A 10,478-nucleotide genomic window follows, 5' to 3' on the forward strand; every position below is an offset into this window, starting at 1 on the left:
GGTGTAACAAAGCAAATTAAAGTGGTGTAAAACTCTGTCTTATGACCGAATCTTCAGGCGAATAACGGGTTTAATATTTAACTCCAACGGGAAATAATATACTCGAAAATCGTAACAAAATGATAACTGTACATTGAATATCTATTTTTACTTTTACTTTTTTACTCCCTGGTAAGGGACGACGATTTAAGGCCGTTTTCAATAACCTATCTACCCTAAGTTTAACTTACGGATACATTGCTGTCACCGTTTAATGACATGATCTTAACTATCCATACATATGTCCAATATAGTTATAGTCCAATGCTATCTGTCAGTAGGTTATTGATATGTAAGTAAGCGTAAAAGGATAGATTTGTCTACGTCTAGTAAGTTAAACTAAGGATAGATAGGTTATTGAAATTGGCCGTTAGACGACCCATATAGCCGTATGTGACCCTGACTACTTGCTTATAGATTACTGCTTCACGTCAGAAATAGGCGCCGTTGTGGTACCCATAATCTAGCCGGCATCCTGTGCAAAGGTGGTGATTCTTGAAAAACCCAAAAGTTATGGGTTGCACTACAATTGCAGTACCTTGAGACATAAGATGTTAAGTCTCGTTTACCCAGTAAAATATTCCTCTACCAAAAAATGCCCGAGGCTAAGTTATCAATTCAAAAAAAAATTGAGATCCAATCAAATTTTGCAAATCTGCATACCAACAATATGCACGACAGCTCCTTACAACAACATCGCAATCGCGAAAGGCTCGTAAACAAATTCCGATATAGTTATGAGCAAACATTGACTGTTATTGTTGGCACAAACGATTATGTACGATAGAAGCGGTAACCGAGGTGCATTATGTCGACTTAATGGATTATCTATGGCCACCAGATAGCATCGCTGCGAATTTCACGCTAATATTGTGTAGGAAATGTATTATATACGACAAGAAGCTGTGTGATTGATGGTGGTGGTGAAATAACCAGTTATTTGACTTTGAGAGCATAAGATTGATATGTTTTTGGGTACATCCTTCGCATGACACGCCACAAGTTAGGATATCATCCTCACCATCAGGATGTGTGGCGGTCCTCCACAGTGCGGTTTTCAAAGAGCTTTCTTCTACGTACTACAAAGATGTGGAATGAACTTCCTTGTGCGGTGTTTCCGGGACGATACGACATGGGTACTTTAAAAAAAAAGCGCGTACACCTTCCTTAAAGACCTGCAACGCTCCTGAGATTCCTCTGCTATTGCAAGAGAATGTGAGGCAGTGATCACTTAACACCAGGTGACTCGTACGCTCGTTTGTCCACCTTTTCCATAAAAAAAAATTGGAAAGTTTATTTTATCGAAGTTATACTTCGGCGCTTTAGGGAAAAATTACAGTCAATATGTATTTTTGGATGCAATTACTAATTGTGACAGTAATCACGACCATCATGTTCACGAAGCATCCTTACACAAATAATGAGTTCAACCTCTAAAGGTCTATGCAACAAATATACGATAATTTATATTTATACAATTAATTTTTTGTTACTTTTCATGAAATAATTTATATTATTTAAACACGACTCATATATTGGATTACAAACTAATTTGTTATTTTTATTACAGCCATTGTAAAATACTCTATTTGAATGAAAAGAGTGGCCGTTGAGTTTCTTGTATGTTCTTCTCACGAGCTCAACTTTTTCTAGTTATATATGGTAAATTCAGTAATTTAAAAGAAATATTTGTAGTGATGATTCAAAAGCGCTTTGTTTAAGCCTAATTGAATAAGTTTATTTGACTTTGATTATCAGAGTAAGCTTCTACGATACACGTAAAAAATAAACGTATTTTTTCTGAAGGAAGCCTCTTAACAGTTCGTTTTAATGTAAAAGTGTAAAACTTTGATAATTTTTACGTCTAGATAGAGGCCTCTTGCTGTTAGACAACCGATGAAAACATGCCAGTTTTAATTTATAACGTGAAACTTTTATTACATCGTCTCAAACTTTTTTGTCGGTGTGTTGCATGTCCCGTGACGGTCGGGCGGCGCCTATAGTTCGCAGCAGTATATAGACTATTGAATGAAACCCTTACAAAATATTGTTTTCAGTTTTTAAATATATGTATATAATCTAAATAATTGTTAAGTATTATGTATGTCATACTCTCCCTGATTCAAAATATTGATTGAAAAGTATAGGGAATCAGTCAAACATGTGAACTGTATATCTATATATTACATGAAAAAGAATTGAAAGTAATAAAAAATATTCAAATTTCACCATTGTTAATCCTTTTCAATAAATATTTTTAACCAAGGCTAAGACACAGAGTTCAATAAAAAATTTGTTGGAGACTTAGTCTACTTTTATTACTTCCCATTTTCATTCCAATTTTCCAAGTATAAAATTAAGATTGATAAAGCGATTTTTATACCCTTAATGGAATATTATTCCAAAAATATTTGGTTAAATGTCTATAATGTGAAAAAAAGTTTCACTTTTACCGTGGTTTCATAAAACCACACAATCCTTTTTTTAGTCTACGCGACAAGCTAAGTAAGTTACAAAGTAAGTAAGTTACACTTACGATTTGTACGTCACCTTATAATAGTATACGTGCATTGCACATAATAGAGTTTAACTGTCAACATTTTTCCTACGTTTCCATAGCTGTCACAGTCTTTATAGACGTATAAATGATCTTAGGTGCATAATTAATTAGTTTTATAACTAACAAACTATTTATATGAAAATTGTTTTACAACACGCGTATCAATAAAAACTTATTTATGCTCCCTTATTGATCCAGCGAATTATACATGTCCTGTACAACAGGAAGCTGTGTAGTCAGAACATTTCGCCCTGAATAATTACCGGTGCTGTTAGTGCTGTTTAAAACAGATTACAGCCCCTGGCTACCATCGTTTACATCTCGTTAATAGACGTAAGAATTATATAGTTATGTAATTTGTCAACATATCTTAAAATGAAACTGTTATGTCATGATATTACGAGTATTTTTAATTTAATTTGGTTGATATTACCTGCAATATGCTCTTACCAATAAATAATTGTTTGATCTAAGTAAATCTTAAAAAATCGTACCCTTAAGTATATGTATGTAAGTATTATATAATTTTAGATGGTAATAAAACTTACCAATAAATGATTCTTCTATATAAGTTAATCATAACTCGACAACCCGAAATATTACAAAATCCGATAAACATGTGGGGGACCCAGTGCTCTGTGAACGGCTGGATCACTTGGCGTTGCGTAGAGAAGTCGCTTCATTGTGTGTCTTCTACCGCATTTATCACGGGGAGTGTTCCAAGGAGCTGTTTAACCTGATTCCTGCCGCCGAATTCCACCTTCGCACGACACGCCACAAGTTAGGAGATCATCCTCACCATCTGGATGTGTGGCGGTCCTCCACAGTGCGGTTTTCAAGGAGCTTTCTTCAACGTACCACAAAGCTGTGGAATGAACTTCCTTGTGCGGTGTTTCCGGGACGATACGATATGGGTACCTTCAAAAAAAGCGCGTACACCTTCCTTAAAGACCGACAACGCACCTGTGATTCCTCTGGTATTTAAGAGATTGTGGGCGACGGTGATCACTTACCAACAGGTGACCCGTACGCTCGTTTGTCCTCATATTCCATAAAAAAAAATACAATAGATTGAACGCAAGCATTTTTTAAAATGAAATAATTACTGTCTTATTTCGACTTTCGCAGTGGGCTATAAGCTGACAATCCAGAAACAACAGTAATAACACAAGGCTTTCACCTTAGCCGCAAAGTGCGGCAACTAATACTAAGCCCAATTGGACGCGCTCGAGCCAGTCTCGAACAATGTGTGACATTGACGTGCCACATGTTTTGTTAAACTTTGCTAGCAATTGCAACTAAAATGGCCGAAAGTAAAACTTTGCAAAAATAATACTACAAGAAATAAGAAAGACACTGGGATCACATAATATCATCTGTAAGTATTTTGTATTTTATTAATTTAATGTAAAACAACACGAAGCGTATGTAACAAAATTTGCAAGAAAGCCACGCACACAAAGATCTAATGGACGCCGTAATAAAAATTCCATTATTCTTAGGTAGTGCGGCTTTCACAATTTCTATGCAGACGTGACGTAGTCAAGCATGAAATATTAACTTGGTTTCAATAGGCCCAGCATGATCTAACTACTGTCTTCTAATAGCTTTAAGGAATGCTGCACTTATGATTAATGGCACTAACTTCATGAATAGATTAAAACCTTACAAGTGCCTACAGTATTCATAGAATCACATCAATTTGTAAGCTTTTGGTACTGTTTAGATTTCCGAAGATTAATTTTGCAGTATACATCTTATTTCTTCCACTTTAGTCCTCCTGTCTGATGTCTCAATCTTTATAGCACAATACTTTCGTAATAATAATAAAAAAAAAACAATTATAATAATATTATTGACACACTCTTACACAAATTATCTTGAGCCAACTTGGCATGGCCTGTACTATGCGTTGTAAGACAACGATATGTTTTGATTTGATTGTAGAAAATTGCCAATATTTTAATTGTTTTTCGAAGTAATCTCCGTTCTTCTCATTAGCTAACATAAAATCTAGCTTTCTAGAGATTGAGTAAGGTATGTATAACTAAGTTATGTTAACTTAGTTATATAGCAACTTTAATACTTGTTAAACATAGTAGATTCAATCCCTTAAAATTGTTCCAAGTTGCAAAGTCGTTATTTGAGTTTTAATTTGCCATTAGCAGCTGAATGACCTATAAAATGAGGCATAATGCTTCCTTAAATTTAAATTAATTACCAAACTGTAGTTTACAGTAATGAATAGTAGTAATTTAACAAAATAGTCATTTATACTGGCTGTAGATACAGTTTCAGTATAATTATTACGTTGATGTATATAGATACCATTTCCTTTTGTATCGATTGCTTGTGTAAAAATCACACAAACAATGAATTCAAGCTCTAAAGATGCCAGTAGGAGGCTCCTTTGCACAGGATTCCGGCTAGATTATGGGAACCACAACGGTGCCTATTTCTACCGTGAAGCAGTAATGTGTAAGCATTACTGTGTTTCGGTCTGAAGGGCGCCGTAGCTAGTGAAATTACTGGGCAATGGGACTTAACATCTTATGTCTCAAGGTGACGAGCGCAGTTGTAGTGCCGCACAGAATTTTTGGGGTTTTTCAAGAATCCTGAGCGGCACTGCATTGTAATGGGCAGGGCGTATCAATTACCATCAGATGGACGTCCTGCCCGTCTCGTCCCTTATTTTCATAAAACAAAAAAAAAAAGATGCATCCATGATAATTTATGTTCTATACAGTTCATTTTTAAAGTGAAACTTTTATTACATCGTCTCAAACTTTTTCGTCTGCGTGTTGCATGTCGCGTGACGGTCGGGCGGCGCCTATAGTTCGCAGCAGCTCACCGTGTAGTGCATAGACTATTACTCATTTGTGCCAGTGCTCCACGCTATTTCCCATTATGATTCCAATTTTCCAAGTATAAAATTAAGATTGATAAAGCGATTTTTATACCCCTAATGGAATGTTATTCCAAACATTTTTAGTTAAATGTCTATAATGTGAAAAAAAGTTTCACTTTTACGGTGGTGTCATAATACCACACAATCCTTTTTATTACATTTCATGAAATAATTGATACTTTAAACGCTGTTTGAATTTTTTCTCTCTTGAGTTTAATTTATAAGTATTTGGTTCTCAAGTATTATAATTCTGAATAAAAACCATAAGTTTGTTACCAACTTAAGTACTTATACCTAAACAACGAGAACTAACTTAAATATAAACTTCAACATATTATATCAATTTTATAGTTATATCCTATAATATAAATTATACTAATTTTCACTTTACACCACGAAAAGTTAAACACGTTCCTTCCAAGACAGGTAAAACAATTTTAAAAAACAAATTTACTATGCTATCCAAAAATTCTAGATTAAAAATATCACATTTATTTAATGTTGCGCCTATACTGCCTATATACCTATAATTTAAAAACATTTAAACTATTTTATTATATTACTAAAATTTGTAGTACATAAGTAAATAAATTTCATTTAGATGGTTAGCCTTATATACAATAAATTATTATATTGTTGGGTTAGTTATTACATTTAGGATACCTCGTATGTGTGAACGCAACAGTAGAGAAAAACCTTTATTCTCAATTCCGATCAGTAGAACTTGTTTTACCCACAATAGTTTCATAAGACGTGCCTGTCGACTTTATAATAACTCCTTTAATCATATTGATATATTTTGTAACTCCATAAATAAATTAAAAAGATACCTTAAAATAAAAAACAAAAGTGATAAATTTAAATAAGTTACATACTTTCCTATAAGATATTATAGTATCTATACATATTTTATATACTTTAGAAAATTCACCTTCTTACACGTAAACTTTATGTATATAAATGCGCCATAACCTGTATATAACACAGGGAACTAAAGGTTTATATTAATTCATAGTTATTAAGATAGTTGTATGAAACTGTTTGTTCCTTATATAAAAAAAAAATAAACATGCATGTGTATCTAAGTAACGGTTGCAGTGTCGCTAATGCAATAGTTTTTCGCATCCCGTGTATCTATGTACGTACGTACACAATGTGTGTACATATGTATATACAGAAATGTCGGTAACGTTGACAGTATCGCGAGAAAATTGGTTTTTGCCCCATCTCAAAAATAGCCCAAAGTGCCTTAAGAAGTTTTAACTTCTAAAATGGTGAACGAATGTCTACTGCATGACATTATTCTCGACCAATACAAGAATTAAAAATAGAATCGCTATTCCAAAAACGAGACTCAGTTTAATAAAAATTTCATTTGATTGTGTCTAAAGGTTGATGCATCCCATATACGATAATTTCTATTTAAACAAAAAAATTTATTGAAGTAGGCGTTACTTTGCGGAAATCCATAATTATACAAATGATTTGAGTTTTCTTTAGTGTTAATTCGGCCAATATTTCGCCTCTACACGAAGCATCCTCATTACGTGTTGTCTCGCCAAAATCAGATTTCAAACAAACAAAATCGCCAGATTTTGGCATTGGAATTGTTTAAAGACAAATATTGGCGGAATTAACATTAAAGAAAACTCAAATCATTTGTCTATTTAAACTAATTATAATGTAAATAATTTATATTAATGACATCAAAAAGAATAATGACATCAAAAAGAATTCTAAAGGAATCAATTTTGAGAAAATAAATGCCTTTTATGCCTTTTATTATTTAAACACGGCTTATACATTGGATGCAGCACCATACAAACTAATTTATTATGTATATGGTATACAGCCATTGTAAAATACTCTATTTGATTGAGAATTGGCCGTTTAGTTTCTTATATGTTCTTCTCACGAGCCCAACTATTTACGAACAATTGGTAAATTCAGTAATTTAAAAGAAATATTTGTAGTGATGATTCAAAGCGCTTAGTTTAAGCCTAATTGAATAAAGTTTATTTAACTATGACCATTCAATATTGAATTTCAGCGTTCGTAACTTATAATCGTCTCCCTTATAATGATATTATTACTATTACTCCGCAGTAGGAAGCTACTACCTATAAACGTTTTAAGTAGAGAATAGCACTGTCGTCGAACGTAATTCTGTTTTATGTCGGAGCCTCCGAGAGTCGCGACACAGCCTCCTGATTGAAAAATATTACTCCCATTAACTTTATTAGTTAGTTAGTCTACATTTAGTTACGCATTCAATTGTGATTGCAGTTCATAATTGCATTATAAACATGAAATACAACTATTTGTTAAGATTATCAGTTGGATATAAAACGATCTTGGTTTCCTGTCGTGTGCTAAAAACGTTATTTTACAAAACATACTGTTTTCCGGAGGATTAGATAGTAATTACTCATCTCCTCTTTAACAGACAGTCGTTCCTAGTATCAACAGATTTACAGCAGACAATAATTCCTCAACAATTCTAGCCTAATTCCGAATAAACTAATCATGCAACATGTCTATTTGAAAACATTTAGCATATTCTTGGAATAACTATACTTCCACTACTAATACTATATATTATACTTCTATATTTACCAGTGGGAGGCACACAGGATGTCGGCTAGATTATGAGTACCACAACGGCGCTTATTTCTGCCGTGAAGCAATAATGTGTAAGTATTATTGTGTTTCAGTTTGAAGGGCGCCGTAGCTAGTGAATTACATGGCATTTGAGACTTAACATCCCACGTCTCAAGGTGAAGAGCGGAATCGTAGTGCCGCTCAGAGCTATTGGCATTTTTATAATCCTGAGCGGCACTGAATTGTAATGGGCAAGGCGTATCAATTACTATCAGCTGAACGTCCAGCTCGTTTAATCCCTTACTGTCATAAAAAAATTATTAATGACGTTTACGAATTAACGACAGAATAAGTATAACATTCAATTTCAAACTTATGCTTAAACAAACGACTGTTACTCACGGTAATGGGTCCTAAACATAAAATTGTCTACTATAGCAAATGAAAATTAAAATATAGAATTCTATTCTCTATAGCTTACTACCGTTGGGTTTGCACGACAATATTCTAAGTAATGACTTAATTAATTTCTATGAAGGCGGGTATCTATCGTACATAAAGCAGGGTAAATGCATCCAATAACTCGCGGGTCCAGCAAACGTTGAGTACAATGGGTAACCAAGTCACGCTTGCTCCCAAAACAGTCGGACCAAAACCTCCGCGGAATGTTGGAAAAGCGTTCTATTATATTTGAATAAATTTCAATACGGTAGAATCTGTTCATTAATATTAATCTTTCGCCGTGTTTCGATTGGTAATAAGCTAAATTTGTGGAATTGAACACTTATTTTAAATGCATTTTATGAGGTGAATGTAAGAAAGATCTTGTTATTTTTTTACTGTCGTTGAGCTGTAATTTAATAGTTGTTAACGTAATTTGTGATATATTTTTTAATAGACCAACAAACGGGCAAGATCCTCACGTGATGAGGAGTGATGAGGCAACAGTCCATGGACATCCGCAAAACCATGACTCAAGAGATGCGGCAAAACATTAAATTGGCGATGCTCTCAGCTTGACCCTAAAATGTATCGCTTCTCGAATAACAGCTTCACTGTTGCTTCTCAATATATTCTTGATGATGTATTGTATGTACATAACATAAGTGAATTTGCTATAAACTGTCATAAACTTAATGTTAACACCAGGAACAGACATAAACTTATAATGCCTACTACTCGGCTAAGTCGAGTTAGTAAGTCTTTTGTAGGACGATGTATAGGTATTATTTGCGAAATTCAAAAGAATTGCTGAAGACGTTTGAGTGGTAAAGGATACTATAACATAAATTACTCTCTTAATAATACCACAGATTGGAAATGGAACGACCGTTCTCAGGCTATAATAAGTTTAATATATTTTTTATGAACAAAAAGGAGCCCACTGTTTCTTGCATCCGTTTTCCTCAGGTACGCATACCTTTTCCAATGATTGGTAATATTTGACTTTCAGTGATATTATATATCATATTTTGAAATATATGTTTGAATTTGAATACTGCACCGGTAATTGATTCCACAAAGTGTTTGTGCGAAGCAAGAAGCTTCTCGCAGAACTCGCGGTTATAGAACACCAGATGTCAACATGATGTAGGTTGAATTTGGCATTTTCCAATAATGTCTGGTGGTGGAATTCGACCGCTGAATCAACCTAACTAATAGCTGTAGAAGATGTTTCTCTCTTTGCGTCGTAACAGGTTTCGTCATGCTCGCTTGAGTGTCACTGCTTGAGGCGGCGGCATGGGACGGGTCGTCCCTTCCCTAAAATATGGTTGAGGGAGGCGATGGCTGGCTCATGCGTCATGCTCGTTAAAGGGGCGCTGCTTGTGGTGGCAGGATGATACTGTTGCCGGAGACTCGGTTTCAGATTCTTAAAATTTGTTATATATATATATGCAGCTACTGTACTAATTTACATTTACTTTTTTGACTTACTCGTGTAAAGCATTGTCTATTTGACGTTTAAGTATGTTTGTTGCATCATTTTACATATTATATTGTAATTGAAATGATTTGTGAATCGATGGAAATGTAAATCTTGATATAAAAGAGTGGCAATGAGTTTCTTGCTACTTCTTCTCATTTGCTCAACCCTTTACGAAGTAGCGGTAGATTCAATAAGAAAAATATTTTTTGACATTCATAAGTGTCATTTCCGTGACACACATGAATAAAGTGATTTTGATTTGATTTGACGCAGGGGGAATCCACATCTTTACGCCAAGCCCCAAATAATTAAGCTTATCAGAGATGACTTGGTCGTCGATAATTTGAGCCGCTTTTCGTTGAATGTGTTCAAATGGAAGAAGCTAGAACTGGGGAGCTTTTATAAAAATATTTTTTCTGTGTGTATTTGGCATTGAACTCCTC

Source organism: Leptidea sinapis, chromosome 17 (genome assembly GCF_905404315.1).
Source record: "Leptidea sinapis chromosome 17, ilLepSina1.1, whole genome shotgun sequence".
Lineage (NCBI taxonomy): Eukaryota > Metazoa > Arthropoda > Insecta > Lepidoptera > Pieridae > Leptidea > Leptidea sinapis.